At 38.6% G+C, this 18653-nt stretch overlaps 1 pseudogene; it reads left to right on the plus strand.

Moving 5' to 3' along the window:
- The first annotated feature begins 320 nt into the window (after nt 1-320).
- On the plus strand, nt 321-421 carry LOC112752952 (small nucleolar RNA R71; annotated as a pseudogene).
- Nucleotides 422-18653: the final 18232 nt, after the last annotated feature.

An 18653-nucleotide genomic window follows, 5' to 3' on the forward strand; every position in this document is an offset into this window, starting at 1 on the left:
GCTGTTGACTTTGTTGTGGTGAGGGAGACTGAGGTTGTTGTTGATTCAGTTGTATCTGCTTCAGTAGGTTGGTCATCTCACATATAGCCTGTGTGAAGGCAGTAGTCTCACTGCTAGAAGAAACCTTTGCAACAACCTTGGGATGATTATTCCTGTGCCTGTGATTCCGAGTGGACTCAGCTGGGTCGCTGATCAGTTGCCACGCTTCATCTGCGGTCTTGTACTTTTTCAGGGAACCATTACTTGCACCATCTAGTGTGGTCTTATCCCGAGACTTCATGCCTTGAGTGAAGTAGCTGATCAACACTAACTTGTCAATCATATGATGGGGCATGCGTCCAAAAGATTCTTGAAGCGCTCCCAATACTCAAAGAGTCTCCAATTTGCCTTGAATAATGCAAGAGATCTCTTTTCTCAGTCTATCTGTAACTTCAGCTGGAAAGTATTTTTCCATGAATTCTCTCCTGAGCGTATCCAAGTTAGTAACGGTCGCTTCAGGTTGAGTGTAGTACCACTCCCTCGCCTTTCCCTCAAGAGAAACTGGGAAGGCGGTTAGCAAAATAGAAGTTTCATCTACACCATGACACCTAATAGTAGAACAGGCTGTCTGGAAATTGCTTAGGTGCTTGATAGGCTCCTGAGCAGGTAAGCCATGAAACTTGGGCATCAAGTTGATTAGTGCAGTCTTTAGTTCAAAATCTGCAGGTAGATTTGGGTGACGCACTTGATACGGTTGCAGAGTAAAGTCTTGGGCTCCTACCTCCTGGAGAGTGATCCTCCTGGGTGCCGCCATGTTACCTGCGCCTAAATCAACCGGATTAGTAGAAACGGGGCTTGTTTCTTCCTCAGATGACGCTTCAGATTCATCCTAAGATGAGACTGGTGAATTGATAATAATCACTTCACCACCCTTAGAGGCTAGCCTACGCCGAGCTTGCCTAATACGTGAAAGAGTTCTTTCAATTTCAGGATCAAATGCGGCTAAGCTCGGATCAGGCAGTGAACGCGTCATTCAATGAAAGAAACATACAGCTCATGGTAATAAAATAAAATAAAATACACAAAAATTAAAAATATGTACACTAACTAATAATTTAGCACAGAATTGCAACTCCCCGGCAACGGCACCAAAAATTGATGCGAGGCGGAAGTTAGCCAATTAAGAATTCAATATAGACATAGCGTTGTGAGTATAGTTCTTAACCAGCTAAAATCCGCTCATCAATTTAGAAAGGTTGTCACAAATTTAGAATAAAAATACTGGGAGTATGAATCCCAGGTCGTCTCCCAACGAGTTGACAAAAGGGTGCTATCTTATTAATCAAGAGTTTTCTAAGAAATTTGAGAGTTGAATGACAGAAAATAAATAATTGTTAATTAAAAAGGAATTATATATTCAGAATAAAAAGTCTTAACTGAGGAAATGATTAATTGGAAGTTCCATCCTTGTTGGAATTCTCTCAAGTGTAGTATAAAGAGGTTGTTATTTTCACTTAGTTAACCCTTACTAAATAAAGGAAAGTCAAGTGATTAAGCTAACTCTTATTTGCAAATCCTAGTCCTCTCCCTTGGGAAGGTCTAGCGCTAGTAAATAGAGAATTAGCCAACAACTTCCAATTTAACTAATCACTTGAGCATTCCAACTCAAGTTTCTCCTTTTCATCAACCCCGATGTCAAGTAGGGAATCTACTCCATTGACATGAAAATTAATTGCACAGAATTAAATAGGGAATAAAAGGAAGACATGATAGACAATAACTACAATTTAATTAAAAGTAAAAGCAATCCTTTGCATTAATAAATTCTAAAAATAATCCAATTGTAACTCTAAATAAGAATTAAGAATATGAAAGAGTAAGGGAATAAGAAAACAAACTAGAACAATAACGTCAACGGAGGTAATGACTCTTCAATATCCAAAGCAAAAGCATAAAAGTTAGAATATGTGAATGTAAAAGAAAACCTAGAGGAAGAGTAATTTTTCTCTAGATTCAGATCTAAAAACTAAAACTATGCTAATGAGAATTTGTGTTGAGTCTCTGCTCGTTTCCTGGCTCTAGTCTATGTTTCTGGGCCGGAAACTGGGTCAAAACTTGGCCCAAAATCGCCTCCAGCGTTTTCTGTTATTTCTACAAATCGTGCATGTCACGCGTACGCGTCAGTCACGCGTACGCATCGCTGGTCATCTTCGCGTGTCACGCGTACGCGTCAAGCACGTACACACGTCGTCTAGCAAAACTTCAATCCACGCGTACGCGTCAGGTATGCGCACGCGTCACTGTAAAATCTCCAGATTGCGTGCACACGTGAGTCATGCGTGCGCGTCGATGCTCGCTGGTTGTCTCCTTTATTTCTTTTGCTCTTTTCATTTTTGCAAGCTTCCTCTCCATCCTATAAGTCATTCCTGCCTTACAAAGCCTGAAACACTGAACACACAGATCACGGCATCGAATGGTATAAAGGAGAATTAAAATATACAAATTAAAGGCTTAGGAAGCAAGTTTTCAACCATAGAATAGAACTAGGAAGGAATTGTAAAATCATGCAAATCATATGAATAAGTGGGCAAGGACTTGATAAAAACCACTCAAATGAGCACAAGATAAACCATGAAATAGTGGTTTATCAATGCTCCTTTCCTTTAACCTTGAAACCCTCTGGTTGATCCATATAAATTTCTTTATCTTTGTCACCGTAAAGGAATGTAGTTTTCACATCAAGCTACTCAACCTATAAATTCAAGCTAGCTGCTAATCCAAGCACAACTCGAATAGAGGACATCTTCATAACTGGAGAAAAAATCTCCTCAAAATCAATACCTTTCTTTTTCTCAAAGCCTTTCACAACCAACCGAGTTTTGTACCTTGGCCATGAAACATTTTCATCCACTTTCAATTTGAATACCCATTTAGTTTTGAATGCTCTTTTACCCTTCGACAACATCACCAATTCAAAAGTATAATTCTCATGCAAGGATTGTATTTCTTCTTGCATAGCCTTCAGCCAATCTTCTTTATGCTCATCAGACATAGCTTTTTGGTAGCCCTCTGGCTCCTCAGTCTGAGTGTTCATCACATACTCATGAGGAGAGTATTTCTGAGAGAGATGATGCTCTCTAGTAGATCTTCTCAATTCAGGCTCAACTGGTGGTTTAGGTGGAACTTTAACATATGGTGGAACTTTTGCATCTGGCACCTCAGGTTGAGGTGTAGGTTCATCATGCAAATCATCACCATCATGATCAACTTGTACATCTCCCCCATCAACAGGAAGTCTAGTGGAAAGACTACGTTCATCATCAGCAAAAAATCTAACAATTATTATTGGCTTATCTGTCTTCTCAAGATCTTCAATAGTTTGGTCTTTTAGAAAAATCACATCTCGACTTCTAATTATTTTCTTACTCACCAGATCCCATAATGTAACACCCTAATTAACCTAAGCCTTACCTCATGCCGTAAAGCAAAGGCTAATCGAAGGTTACGACAATTCTAAGGCTTACACATAAATATATATATATATATATATATAGAGAGAGAGAGAGAGAAAAAAAATAATAATTCTAGAAGCCCGGTGAAGAATATAGCTTAAAAACAAGATTTTAAAAGCGCAAACGCACTACCGAAGCTACTAACTTAAAGCACAAGATATAAATGTAATATAACAATGGATAATAGTATAATAGCATAGGAATCTAGCCACGACTCGCGAGTTTAAGCCGGCTAGCCATATACAGACCAACAGAAACCAGACAGTTAAAATAGCTTATACAAGTTTTTCTCTTTCAAATACACGCCTCTAGGCGAAGCAAAATACAAAAGTGAGAGATGTATAAACAAAATAAATCAAAAAGACTCCAAAAGTATCCATGATCCTCCGCTTTCTGTCATCATCAGAGCAACTCACTGAGGTGGGTTACGACCTGCATCTGAAAAACAACAACAGAATATGGTATGAGAACCAGAGGTTCTCAGTATGGTAACAGTGCCCAGTGATGTAGGATATAAGAGCCCGGGATGCCAAAGGAAATCCTAAGCTCCATATCCGTCACAAGATTCCAAACTTAAGGCATTCTAAAACAAATAAGCATAATTATATAACCTTAGCACAAATAAAACGGGTAATCTCTCTTAGGGATTTCTATTCTAACCAACACCGCTGTCCCACAGCCTTCACCAACTGATCCTCCATGCGATCCCATCGCCACCGCCTTCCAAACCTCCTCAATCCCAGTAGAAAACACAGATAATGTACAATGCAAGTAAAACACAAGTAGAAGCATATAAGGCAATTAATTCAAATAGCAATTAGGCATGTTATACAAATAGGCAAGCTATTTCAAGTAGTCAAAGCATACAAATAGATAGAAAATGCATATGATGCATGCCTGTCTTACTGGCTGTGATATCACATTATCGGTTCAACTGCCAACCCGACACATCTCCATGGAGATGTCGCCCTTCGGAATCCTCATATGGGAACCGCCAAGATATAGTGCCCGGATCACTGTCCATGTACTGGTGCCTGCATGCTCTACTGATCTGAAGGGATGCGAGTGGGATACTCTTGCCACATACCTCACATCTTAACGCAAGCGGGACGAACCACCGCCCTTACGCCGCCACCGCTACCTCGACAGGCGGGATCCAACCCCGTCCCCGCCAGGCGCTGATTAACCCCGTTTTTAGGGTTTATCATGTGTTGAATTTAAAGTATTTTATGAATTTCTTCTCACATTTATTCAATAAAATAGCATGGTTTTGTGATTCTTCCTTAATTTGTGCTTAAATGTGAAAACATGCTTTTTAGACCTTAAATTGGCTATTTTTGATTCACCTTTGGTTCCACTAGATGCCTTGATATGTTTACTAGTAATTTCAGGTTGAAAAGGCTAGGAATAGATCAAAGGAGTGAAGGAGAAAGCATCCAAAATGGAGAACACATGGAAAAGCCAAAGAATTGGACAAGCTCATGGACGTGCACGTGCAATGTACGCGCACGCTTGGATCGCAAAACTTCAAGGGACGTGCACGCGTGCTGTATGCGTACGCGTCGGTACTGGCATGTGATTTTTTTAATGAAAACATGCCCAGCAAATTCTGAGAAGCTGTGGGACCCAATCTAAACCAACTTTGGAGCCAAAACACTTAAAAGGATCAATGATTGAAGGGGAATGAATCAATGATTCACATCTTGCATCATTAGGAGTCATTAGGATTAGTTTTAGTTAGTTTTAGAGAGAGAAGCTCTCACTTCTCTCTAGGATTAGGATTAGGTTTAGGTCAATAAGCTTGGATCTAAGTTTTAATTCATGCTTTCACCTACCTCTACCTTTCAATTCTTTGTTGTTACATCTTGTTCTTCTATTCTTTTGTTGTAATTTCTTCCATTTTGTTTCTATACTTTGTTGTAGATCTCCTCTTGTTTCTTCTATTTTCTTTCAATTCAATTTGAGGTAATTCATGTCAATAATGCTCCTTTTGATTGTTGTTGTTGATTATTTGCAATAATTGTTGTTAGATTTCATTCTTATTGTCAATTTACTATGCCATCCTTTTATACCTTCTAAGTGTTTGTCAAAATGCTTGAGAGGATGTTAGAGTAGGATTTTACACTCTTGGCTTGGGAAGGTAACTTAGGAATTCTTGAGTTACTAATGTCCAAGCGATTGATAGTTGGTAGCCATTGACTCTAACTCTCATTAATTCAATTAGTGAATGGCTAGGACTTATGGACTTGGATTGATATAGCTCATTTGACTTTCTTCTACTTGTTAGATGATGATTTAATGGGATTGATCCTTGCAATTATCATATTGTGGTTAGTGATAAGGATAGAGATCCTTGACCACTAAACCTTGCCAAGACCTTTTTGTCATTTGATTTCCATTGCCATTTACTTTTCTTGTTTCTTATCCAAAACCCCAAAATATACATATCCATAGCCAATAACAAGAACACTACCCTGCGATTTCTTTGAAAGACGACCCGAGGTTTAAATACTTCGGTTTATAATTTTAGGGGTTTGTACTTATGACAAACAATCTTTTGTATGAAAAGGACTATTTGTTGGTTTAGAAACTATACATGCAACAAGATTTCATTTGTAAAATTCTAAACCGTCAAAAATGCATTCATCAGGTGCATAGCGTATCAACAAATCTCAGTATAAAATAATAGTTCAGTGATTTTCAGAAAATATTTTTCAGTATACATGGATCCATCATCTCATTCAGAGTCCTCAACTCATCTCAACCACCATAAATTCACATCTCAATTTCCAAACATCTACAATTCATCATTTCTCATCTCATATATCAATCATCCTTCACATGATATCAAACCATCTCCAACACGCTGGAAACCTAGGCCTCCGTTCTCTAAGTTTTCCAAATAATATCATTTAAAATCCCTAAATTCTTTCCCAATGTTTTAAATGTCTAAAACTAGGCCCAATAGTCCTAAAATGGTGTTAGTGAAGCTTACAACCTTGTTGGGAAGGTAGAATAGTTGAAACAAAGTAAAATTTGAGAAACAGGATGTGTGCGTCCGCATAGGGGTGTGCGTGCGCACGTTCCGGAGAGTTTTAAAACGTGAGCGTACGCACAGGGGTGTGCGTACGCATAGGTGTCAAGATTTACAAAGTCTGTTCACTCGCACAACCTGTGCCAGCGCCCCCAACAGACTGGCCTTCCCAACGTGTGCGTGCGCACAGGTTGCATTTTCTCCTTGGTATGTGGGCGCATAAGCTGTGCTAGCGCCGTAAGCAGACTGCTTGTCTCTACGTGTGTGTATGCACATATTGAAATTTTTACAGAGGTGTGTGTCCGCACACGACTGTGCGTGCACACATACCAGAAAATACAAAATTCTGCAACTCTGTAGAATTTCAGATTTTCAACACCAACTTTGAATGATCATAACTTCCTCTACAAAATTCCAAATCTTTCAAACTTTATATTGTTTCGAAGAGTTTTCAATAAACTTTAATTCTAAACCAATTTCAGCCAAATTTGAAAATCGAGGCAAAAGTTATGATCAGACAAATTTCACCAAAATTTCTTTTTTACCAAAAACCACAAGTGCCCAAATTTTCCAAATTCTCATGCCACATCCAACTAAACCAATTCCAAACTTCCCTTTACAGCACAAACTACCCTCTTGGGTCACAATTCACCATTTGTACAATCTTTCCATCCCATTTCACTATTCTCAATCATCAACATCAATTATATATATATAACATTAAATTAATCCTCCATCAACACAATCATCAATCATCATTCCACCACTATAAATTCTCATTATCCATCTCATTCATGCTTTATATCAATATCCAAAAATATATATATTCATTCAAATTCATCAAACATCATACCCCCATATTATTACTTATCAACATTAACAAATTCAATTCATCATACATCATCAACCAACTATCATCAACAACCACATCAAATCAAACCTATCCTATGGGTCACTAGCCTAAGTGTCCATAAATATTATATACTACATAGAGAAAACCGAAATCATACCTTGGCCAATTTTCAATATGCGCTAAAATCACCAAATTGACCTCGACCAAGCTTCCACAAGTTCTCAAACTCAATTAAGCCATTAATTAATCTCCAATAAGCATCAACCATCAATATTCCAAGCTATACACATTAATGTGCAATAAATTAGTACCTAGGGTTCTTAATTATTCAATTTCACAAGGGATAAGGGTGAGCTTACCTTACCCACAGTTGGTTAAGACAAACCCCACTAAGTACCCGGTGCTAGATTGTACCTAATTAATCAAAATCACAAGAACCACTCATTCACCATAGCCAAAAACCAAATCTGTTATAGAATGAAGAACTGGACAAGAAATTGGAAGTTCCTTACCACGTTGTTCGAATGAAATCGAAGAGCTCGACGAGAGTTTTGTGTGGCAACTGACGGCACACGAATCGGAGCTCTGGAGAGTGAGATATGGCTCCAAGAAGAAGATGATGAATAGTGAACTTTTGGAACCCTATCTCTCTTCTTTCTTTTCACGTTGCTGCTGGTGGTGTGGTGTTAAAGTGGCTGAAATAGCCCCTTAGTGGACTTATATAGTGTTGGACTTGGGTCCGGTCCAACTCGTTAGGGTTTTTATCCCGTTTGGCCCAACTTCAGGCCAAACCTTTAAAATTAACGCCCGGTTTTTTACTTTTAATATTTTTTAAAGGTTTTTGACTATTTTAAATTTTTCTCGCACAGTACCGGGCAAACTTGAACTGGTTCAACCGGTTCAACTGCCGATTTGCGGTTTTTCACGGTTTTTCGCAGAAAATACATTTTCTGACTCAGAAAAATCTACTGAGTCCAAAAATCATATTTAAATCCTCTGATTCTCATTCTAACTTTTTGGTTTCTATTTTGGGGCAATTAATTATCTAATTAGGCGGTTAATTAAGCACGGATCTTATACTCTCCCCACCAAATAAGAAATTTTTCCCTCAAAATTTGGTTTACTTATCATCTTCATTAAATGTTCCCTTAGATGTCTCCTCAACTTAAACCTACCTCTTACCATTCATCGTTTCATTCCTCCACGGCAGCCCAATTTCCTACCTACATCTTTTATTCTTATTTATAGCTCCATATTCTAACTGAATTCAAGCCTATATTGTAATTGTCCTTCTCACTCCTAGCTCCATTCAATCAACTTCAATACAACACTAGCACTTCAATTCGATGCTCTCCAAATCTATACTTGGAATAAATCAGTTCCTGTTTCAATCTAAGCCCAAAGTCATCATGATCAAATATCGCAATCCTTACCTTTCAAACATGACAATTGCACTCACGTGCCATCCACTATCCAAATAAGTCATTTACCCTTATGTTCACAACCTATCCTAATTTTTTTTAACCTTACAACTGCAATCAACTTAGTTCGTAGAAACCTTTACTTACATTAACCGACTAAACTCTACAAGTATTCAAGCCTAGACACGCTTAGTCATCGTCCTACGACCTCTACTCACAACTATCATGTGCTATTGTATTTCGCAAGCTTCTGCTATGCCACTCTGATTTTTAGCCACTAAATAACTAACTAATCCAAATGCTCAATCAAGCCATACACCCATCACCGGATTACAAAACCTAGGCTTACTTCTGAACTCCCTCAACTTGACCCTAATAGTGTTTACGCTTATCCTAAGACTAATTTTATAACTTAGTGCTTTATAAGGTTTCTATGCCTAGTTATAGTCTTAAATAATTTTCTATAGCCCCAATTACAATATCCATCAATTCCAACCATTCAACACTTTCAAAACCTAGTAACAGTTCTCATACTAGCCACAGTTTTAATACCACCCACTCAACCACACTCAATCATTTCAACACCTAAAATATTCTATCCTCCATTTTTCTTACTCATTTGACAAAATCCTAAGGTCCTCAATACCACCACACCCTATGTCCAATTCATCTACAATTGCACCAATGTATACAATTCAACCTCCCTTAGACATCCTAAACAACTAATAAACTCCTACTTATCATACTAAAGTCAAATATTATACTCATCCAAAAATTCAAGCCTAAATTTATTCTTACTTATTTTCTTCTCTTGTAATTACCTCAGCACTCAATAATTCACCATGTGCCAAACGTCATATTAGCTATCTTATGATCTACACGTGAGAACCAAAATCAAATGTGATTATCCCTAGGTAGTAGCTTAACTCCCAATTGTAGTCCTTGAGTAATTTCCTCTATCTTCATGGAGGTAGTTCTCCTTGCTCTACATCTTTAACACAAGTATAAACGCAGCAGGCTCCAGATTGTAGGTCAGAGATTCCACTTCGTATGGCCTCAACCATTGCGACGCACCAACCATTACCTCCTAATGATACATCGATAGGCACTCCGAGACTTTCAATGAGGCGTTATTGTAGATCCTAACTGGTCCCTAAGGTTCACATAACACAAGTACCGGTGATGTAGCTAATCGTTCTTTCAAGCTCTTGAAGAATTACAATTCGGCATTGGAGTTAATGAAGCATCCTTATGTATCAAATTAGTCATAGATAATGCCATTCGTAAAAGTAAGGCTTCACAACTCCTCGTAAGATCGGACGCTCACCGGTTTCATCCTTCGTGTTTAGAAGTTGCGTCCTACTGAACTAACTTATCGATGGTTGCGTCTAAGGATGGCATGTGATGCCGAATTAAGCCCAAGTTATTTGAAGGGATACCGAGCTCAAGAGAAAGCAAATAACTTTGAATGGTATCCATAAGAAATTGAAAAGGTACATTATGTTGTGTTTAGACAATGTTGTAGAGAATAAGAAAATGCACCAGAAGGAAAAATTAGAGTTCATCCTAAGAAAAGGATTCCAAAGTAAGAATCTTTGAAGAAAATAATATGACACATTCAATCAAAATGTGCCCCTACTGATTTTATCACTAGTCCGTGAATAAAGATGGTTTTAGGCTCATGCCAAGGGGTACGAGTTTCGGGAAAAGATACATGTGAGCAATGAATAGGATTTGGAAATGTTCAGACTAATAATCAACAAGGACCGCAAAATAAGGTACTTCAACTCGGGTTACAAAAGAAAGATAGATCGAGTCACAAGCATTTGTTGGTAATCTCTCTCGTATTAAGCCTCCCATTATTATCCTCCTTCATTCCAGCTCCTTGCAATTGATTCATCAAGTCATCTATCCTTGGTAGCAGATACTTGTTCTTCACAGTCACTTTGTTCAACTGTCAGTAATCCTTGCAGAGTCGCATTCGCCACCTAACGTATATAACCCTTAGCTACCATCTTTCTTTCCCTGAAGTGTTCTTGCTACTTAATATCGCCAATCCTAACTCAAGTTGTTACAGCATTTCACCTTTCATAATTCTACCGTGTCAACGCTTCCTCCCGCCTTCCGCGGTGCCACTCTAATTAGTTGTCACTTAAGAACCCAAATTGCTTGGCTGCGCCCACCGGACTTATCTTTTCCCATTAGTTCTTCCGACGCTAAGTTTGGCCAGCCTTTAATGGCAACGTCCCATAAAATAAAACTAAGCTAAACTCTGGTCCTAAGCCTGACACTTAATCTAATCTTCCTAGTTCCAAATCCTTGTCTCCATCATAAGCTAATAAGAAAAGTCAAGTTACAGTCCCCCACAACATGATTAAAACTAGGTCATCAATTTTATCGTTACCTTAAGTTGGAGATCCTTAACCCCGTCACTGGGGCCGGTCTGCACCTTGGTCCTTTTTGTAAGGACATCGCTTAGAGATATGCCCTGACAATCCGCAGTAGTAACATCCACTGAACCCAGCCATGCACAACATTTTCGGATGGTATCTTCTACATCTCTGGCACCTTAACTCTTCTTGTTGAGCCCACGCCTGCTTACCTGCTCCTCTTTCCTTGTGGTACTTTTCATGGTTAGTCTTTTTGATGTGCCCTTGACCTTAGAGTCACTGAGGGACACGTCTACCCATCTTGAAATTCTGGCCTCTTGATGGAACATACTTCTCACGAACTTTACCACTGGTACCGCCATGAACATCTCTCCCCAAAGTCGCCTCCTTGGCATAATCTTCAACAATCGTTGCCTTGTCCACCAGTTCAGAGAATCTCCTAATCTCCAATGGGGCCACAACACACATGATATCTTTTCTCAGCCCTACTTCGTATTTGACACACTTCCATCCCTCATAGGACTCAAGAGTACCCTGACTTATTCTCGAAGACCTACAGAGTTCCTCGAACTTGCTGGTGTACTCAGCTATAGTCATAGACCCTTGCTTCAACTACAAGAGCTCCAACTCTTTGGCCTCCCTTAAGGATTCATGCAAGTACTTTTTGTAGAAAGCTTCCTGGAATAATGCCCGTGTAATGTCCACCTCCTGTAGGTGTAGCAGTCGACGCTCTCCTTGCCACCATTGTTGAGCTTCTCCCATTAGTTGATATGCCGCATATTCCACAAACTGATTACTCGGGACTTGTTGAGTCTGTAATGCACCCTCCACCGCTTTAAACCAGTTGTCTGCTTCAGCAGGATTTATCGATCCATTGAAAACCGGCGGGTCTGCTTTCAAAAAAGTGGATAGAGTTCTCAGAACACTAACTAAGTTGTCCTCAGCACCTTCTTCATTTTCGCCTCCGACTGATTGCCTTGTCTGTCGCAAAGCATGAGTAGCCATAGCAGTGCCCGCTTGAATCGTGTTAGCTAAGTTAGTCATCCCCACCATAAGTTCAGCGTGATTATCCATCGACGGGTTACTCTCATAATCTCTCCGTATAGGTGACCGACCTTGTCCACGAGTAGCCATTAGGGTTCCTGTCTACACCAAACAGTCGATATCAAGATGATCAGTCTCAATATCAAAAGTCTAGTACTTCAATTATCCTAAACAGGCACTCACAAACAAGCATGCTATGAAATATCGAGTAGATAACCTAATAGCATTAAACAAAAAGACACACAGAGTATGCAATGAAGCACAATTGGTCCATCCCTCAGGCTGACGAGGACAAACCGCTCTGATACCACTAAATGTAACATCCTAATTAACCTAAGCCTTACCTCATGTTGTAAAGCAAAGGCTAATCAAAAGTTACGACAATTCTAAGGCTTACACATAAATATATATACATATATAGAAAGAAATAATAATTCTAGAAGCCCGATGAAGAATATAGCTCAAAAATAGGATTTTAAAAGCGCAAATGCACTACCGAAGCTACTAACTTAAAGCACAAGATATAGATGTAATATAACAATAGATAACAGTATAATAGCATAGGAATCTAGCCATGGCTCGTGGAGTTTAAGCCGGCTAGCCATATACAGACCAACAGAAACCAGACAGTTAAAACAGCTTATACAAGTTTTTTTCTCTCAAATACATGCTTCTAGGCAAAGTAAAATACAAAAGTGAGAGATGTATAAATAAAATAAATCAAAAAGACTCCAAAAATATCCATGATCCTCCATTTTCTGTCATCATCAGAGTAACTCACCGAGGTGGGTTGCGACCTGCATCTGAAAAACAACAACAGAATATGGTATAAGAACCAGAGGTTCTCAGTATGGTAACAGTGCCCAGTGATGTAGGATATAAGAGCCCGGGATGCCAAAGGGAATCCTAAGCTCCATATCCATCACAAGATTCCAAACTTAAGGCATTCTAAAACAAATAAGCATAATTATATAACCTTAGCACAAATAAAACGGGTAATCTCTCTTAGGGGATTTCTATTCTAACCAACACCGCTGTCCCACAGCCTTCACCAACTGATCCTCCATGCGATCCCATCGCCACCGCCTTCCAAACCTCCTCAATCCCAGTAGAAAACACAGATAATGTACAATGCAAGTAAAACACAAGTAGAAGCATATAAGGCAATTAATTCAAATAGCAATTAGGCATGTTATACAAATAGGCAAGCTATTTCAAGTAGTCAAAGCATACAAATAGATAGAAAATGCATATGATGCATGCCTGTCTTACTGGCTGTGATATCACATTATCGGTTCAACTGCCAACCCGACACATCTCCATGGAGATGTCGCCCTTCGGAATCCTCATATGGGAACCCTCGAGATATAGTGCTCGGATCACTGTCCAGGTACCGGCGCCTGCACGCTCTATTGATCCGAAGGGATGCAAGCGGGATACTCTTGCCACAGACCTCACATCTCAATGCAAGCAGGATGAACCACCACCCTTACGCCGCCGCCGCTACCTCGACAGGCGGGATCCAACCCCGTCCCTGCCAAGCGCATAGTGTATCGACAAATCTCAGTATAAAACAATAGTTCAGTGATTTTCAGAAAATATTTTTCAGTATACATGGATCCATCATCTCATTCAGGGTCCTTGACTCATCTCAACCATCGTCAATTCACATCTCAATTTCCAAACATCTACAATTCATCATTTCTCATCTGATATATCAATCATCCTTCACATGACATCAGACCATCTCCAACACGCTAGAAACCTAGGCCTCCGTTCTCTAAGTTTTCCAAATAATATCATCTAAAATCCCAAAATTCTTTCCCAATGTTTTAAATGTCTAAAACTAGGCTCAAGAGTCCTAAAATGGTGTTAGTGAAGCTTACAACCTTGTTGGGAAGGTAGAATAGTTGAAACAAAGTAAAATTTAAGAAACAGGACATGTGCGTCCGCACAGGGGTGTGCGTGCGCATGTTCCAGAGAGTTTTAAAACGTGTTCGTATGCACAGGGGTGTGCGTACGCATAGGTGTCAAGATTTACAAAGTCTGTTCACTCGCACAACCTGTGCCAGCGCCCCCAACAGACTGGCCTTCCCAACGTGTGCGTGCGCACAGGTCTGTGCGTACGCACATGTTGCATTTTCTCCTTGGTGTGTGCGCGCATAAGCTGTGCTAGCGCTGTAAGCAGACTGCCTGCCTCTGCGTGTGTGTGCGCACAAGTCTGTGCGTGTGCACAGATTGAAATTTTCGCAGAGGTGTGCGTTTGCACATGCCAGAAAACACAAAATTCTGCAACTCTGCAGAATTTCAGATTTTCAACACCAAATTTGAATGATCACAACTTCCTCTACAAAATTCCAAATCTTTCAAACTTTATATCATTTCGAAGAGTTTTCAATAAACTTTAATTCTAAACCAATTTCAGCCAAATTTGAAAACTGAGGCAAAAGTTATTATCAGACATAGTTCACCAAAATTTCCTTTTTACCAAAAACCACAAGTGCCCAAATTTTCCAAATTCTCATGCCACATCCAACTAAACCAATTCCAAACTTCCCTTTATAGCACAAACTACCCTCTTGGGTCACAATTCACCATTTGTACAATCTTTCCATCCCATTTCACTATTCTCAATCATCAACATCAATTATATATATATAACATTAAATTAATCCTCCATCAACACAATCATCAATCATCATTCTACCACTATAAATTCTCATTATCCATCTCATTCATGCTTTATATCAATAGCCAACAATATATATATTCATTCAAATTCATCAAACATCATACCCCCACATTATTACTTATCAACATTAACAAATTCAATTCATCATACATCATCAACCAACTATCATCAACAACCACATCAAATCAAACCTATCCTATGGGTCACTAGCCTAAGTGTCCATAAATATTATATACTACATAGAGAAAATCAAAACCGTACCTTGGCCGATTCTTAATATGCGCTAAAATCACCAAATTGACCTCGACCAAGCTTCCACAAGTTCTCAAACTCAATCAAGCCATCAATTAATCTTCAATAAGCATCAACCATCAATATTCCAAGCTGTACACATTAATGTGCAATAAATTAGTACCTAGGGTTCTTAATTATTCAATTTTACATGGAATAAGGGTGAGCTTATCTTACCCACAGTTGATTAAGACAAACCCCACTAAGTACCCGGTGCTAGATTGTACCTAATTAATCAAAATCACAAGAACCACTCATTCACCATAGCCAAAAACCAAATCTGTTATAGAATGAAGAACTGGGCAAAAAATTGGAAGATCCTTACCACTTTGTTCAAATGAAATCGAAGAGCTCGATGAGAGCTTCGCGTGGCAACTGATGGCACACGAATCGGAGTTCTGGAGAGTGAAATATGGCTCCAAGAAGAAGATGATGAATAGTGAACTTTTGGAACCCTACATCTCTTCTTTCTTTTCACGTTGCTGCTGGTGGTGTGGTGTTAAAGTGGCTTAATTGGCCACTTAATGGACTTATATAGTGTTAGACTTGGGCTCAACTTGGACTCGGTCTAACCCGTTAGCGTTTTTAACCCGTTTGGCCCAACTTCGGCCCAAACCTTTAAAATTAACACCCGGTTTTCGACTTCTAATATTTTTCTAAGGTTTTTGACTATTTTAAATTTTTCTCGCACAGTACCGGGCAAACTTGAACCGGTTCAACCGGTTCAACTGTCGGTTCACGATTTTTCACGGTTTTTCGTAAAAAATACATTTTCTGACTCAGAAAAATCTACTGAGTCCAAAAATCATATTTAAATCCTCTGATTCTCGTTCTAACTTTCTGGTTTCTATTTTGGGGCAATTAATTATCTAATTAGGTGGTTAATTAAGCGCGGCTCTTACACATAATCTGTAACCAAAGTCTTCGTGATCATAACCCATGAAGATACACTGCTTTGACTTTCCATCAAGTTTGGACCTTTCATCTCTTGGAATATGAACAAAATCCTACAAATGAACACTCGCAAGTGACTATAGGAGATATCTTTCCCTTTCCAAATTTTCTTTGGAACATCACTATTTAGTGGAATGGAAGGAGAAAGATTAATCAAATCTATCGTAGTCCTTATTGCTTCACCCTAAAAGGATTTAGGAAACTTTGCATGAGAGAGCATATACCTAACTCTATCATTGATAGTGCGATTTATTCTCTCTGCAACTCTATTATGTTGAAGAGTCTTAGGAACCGTCTTCTCAAGTTTGATCCCATGTCTTTTACAATACTCATCAAATAGACCCCTATATTCACCACCATTATCTACTCAGACGCATTTCAATTTCCTTCCTGTTTCTCTTTCAACACTTGCATGAAAGTGTTTGAAGATATCGAGTACCTGGTCTTTAGATTTCAAAACAAAAGTCCACACTTTTCAAGAATAATCATCAATAAAAGTAGCAAAGTATGATGCACCACCTAGTGTCTTAGCATCCATAGTGCAAACATCAGTGTGAACTAAATCTAGAACATGTGATCTCCTATGAGGTCCAGAACTATGAAATGATACCCTAGCATATTTTTCAATAAAACAATGAGTACAAGTATTTAAAATTGTACCATTCACTGGAAGTGAGTATTTCTTGGCTAAGACACTTAGTCCTTTCTCACTCAAGTGACCAAGACACATATGCCACAAATTAGAAGAGGAATCATCAGCTACATTCACCTCTTCTTTGCACAACTTTGCTTGCAACTGGTAGAGAGTAGTGAGACTATTGTCTTCTTTAGCCACAATGAGAGCCCCTTTGGTAATCTTGCATTTTTCACTACCAAAAGAAGTGCAATACCCCTATTGATCCAATGCCTTCACTGAAATAAAATTGAACCACATATTTGGCGCATGCCTAACATTCTTCAACTGCAACTTGCATCCTTTGTTGGTTTCAAGTCACATATCACCCATACCAACGATATCACACACTCCTTTATCTCCCAATTTGATCTTGTCAAAATTTTCAGCAGTATAAGAAGTGAAAAATTCACGCCTCGGAGTGACATGACATGAGCCACTAGAGTTCATAATCCAAGTGGAATCATCACATACAAGATTCACATAATTTTCATCCTATGTGATAAGACCATCTTCATAAACAATATAGCAGTAGTTCCTTTATCACTATCTTTACTTTTATCTTTATTTTTTCTCCTTGATTGTTTTCTTTTCAAGAACCTACAATACCTCTTGATATGCCCCAACTTGCTATAATGGTGACAAATGAACTCCTTTCTTGGCTTGTACTTTCCTCTTGACTTGCTTTGACTCTCCAACCTGTCAAAACTGTGAGGTTTTCTACTTTGACTTCTCTTCCGTGACTTTGAAACAAGTGCTTTTGACTGGGAGGGGACATTAATTAAACCTTGCTCCTTCTTCTGAATTCTTCATTCAACATGCTCTCTTTAACCATTGCTAACGTCAACTTTTTTTTAGAGCTAATTTAGTCAAGTGACAACTAGAACTTTCCAACTATTAGGCAAAGAACTCAGCAACAACAAGGCTTACAACTCATCATTTAAAGTGATTTCATTATTTGTCAGTTGGTTCACGGTCTCCTGGAATATGCTCAAGTGCTCCGGCATTGATTTACCTTCAATATATTTCATATTGACTAGCTTCCAAATCAAGAATGCTTTGTTTTTCACATTCTTCCTCTCATATAACTCCTTCAATTTCTTCCACATCTTCTCGGCATTAGTTTCGGTGTCAACATGTGGATACACACTAAGATTAAGCCATTACCTAATCAAAGCAACTGCCTTCGATCAAATTTTTCAATTCAACATCGGATTTAGTACCTTTGGATTTTTCCCCCTCCACAGGATCATACAAGTCCTTTCTATATAACATATCATTCATGAGGGTCTTTCAAATCGAGTAATTTTTGGAATTCAATTTGACCATATTTAGCCCATGAGTATTTTTCTCCATTTAATCAACACAGAGATAAACAACCTGGCTCTAATACCATTTTGTTGGGAAAACTGAGGTTTAATAAGAACCTGTCTAATAGCGAAAGTACCAAAAATAATTTTTTCATAACCTGTGCAATTGAATAGGCAACTCCAAAGATACTCCAAGCAACAAATATAATGACAGAAATTAAATAATCAAATACCAGAATTATATCGTGGAAAAACCCCAAAAAAAAGAGGGAACAAAAAAATTCATGGGACAATCAACAAAATACATCATCAAAATTGATGGAACCAACATAAACCCTACACAAAAGTGAGTATCTCAAATCAGACAAAAGAGAAGGCAATACAAATAACAAGTTATATCCTAATATTCATCTCTACATCAGGAACAACATACTAAAATTTCATAAGAAATAAAGTAAATTTATCAATTCAATCGGATCAAAATAGCATGCCTTTTTTTT

This window comes from Arachis hypogaea, chromosome 15 (genome assembly GCF_003086295.3).
Source record: "Arachis hypogaea cultivar Tifrunner chromosome 15, arahy.Tifrunner.gnm2.J5K5, whole genome shotgun sequence".
NCBI lineage: Eukaryota > Viridiplantae > Streptophyta > Magnoliopsida > Fabales > Fabaceae > Arachis > Arachis hypogaea.